A 1,134-nucleotide genomic window follows, 5' to 3' on the forward strand; every position below is an offset into this window, starting at 1 on the left:
TACAGAGCAGAAATCAGGGAATTTGATCATTTTTGTACGTGTTGTAGTATACCGATGCCCCTACTCGTGCTTCAGTTTTAAATCCGTCAGTAAAAAGTTTTGTGTGATCCTGGTAGTCTTCCAATATTGAATGGGCCAGATTTCTAAATATATTGCCCGGGGTTTCGCGTTTGATACGTTGCGAGAGATCGATGTTGTAGTGAAGTTCCATTGCCCATGGAGGATAGATAGGATGCTCTTGTTTAAGTATTTCTGAGCAGTTGAACTCGAAATTGTTGAGTTTTATTATGTTTTCCGAATTTGGGATGTTGTCATTTTGTGCTCTTCTAGCTTTTTGGAGAATGGCGTTTTGCTGTATTATTAGGTCGAGAGGGAGGGTATTTGCGATAGTCCAAATGCTTGGGATTGGGCTGGAACGGAATGCACCTGTGGCCAATCTCAGACCCGAGTTGTGGATAGTCTCCATCGTTTTGAGTGAGGACTGTTTGGGGTCAGTGAGGAGGAAGGCACCGTATTGTAATTTGGAGAGTATAAGGGATTTATATATTTGTTTCAGAGAGGTTCCATTTGCTCCCCACGAGGTATGTGCTAGTAGCTTGATGATGTTCAATTTTATTAGGGTTGATTTTCTGATTTCTTTCAAATGAGCCTGTCAGGTGTTTTTGCTGTCGAAGGTAATTCCAAGGATCTTTATAGTTTTGGAATATTGTATCGGGGTGTTGTTTAAACTTAAGTCAAGTTCCTTGTGTTTTCTGGATCTGGTGAAGAGGGTGAAGCGAGATTTTGGAGCGGAGAAGATGAAACCAGTTTTAGAGGACCATTGGGTTAATGAGTTGATTGTATTCTGTAATGCTGGTTGGATGGAATTTGGGTTTTTTCCTCTACAGAGAATATTTAAGTCATCGGCAAAGAGAGTGGATTGGACGGGGAATTTGATATTCTCGCATATGTCGTTTATGGCGATGAGGAATAGTGTAACTGAGATAGTAGAGCCTTGGGAGACACCGTTTTGTTGATTGAAGATGGAAGATAGATAGTTATTGACTTTGACTTGGAATGACCTTTCCGATAGGAAGTCCTTTATGAAGTTTAACATGTTGCCGTTGCATAGGATGATCTGCAGTTTTTTCAGAA

Source organism: Acyrthosiphon pisum, chromosome X, assembly GCF_005508785.2.
Source record: "Acyrthosiphon pisum isolate AL4f chromosome X, pea_aphid_22Mar2018_4r6ur, whole genome shotgun sequence".
In the NCBI taxonomy this organism is placed as follows: domain Eukaryota; kingdom Metazoa; phylum Arthropoda; class Insecta; order Hemiptera; family Aphididae; genus Acyrthosiphon; species Acyrthosiphon pisum.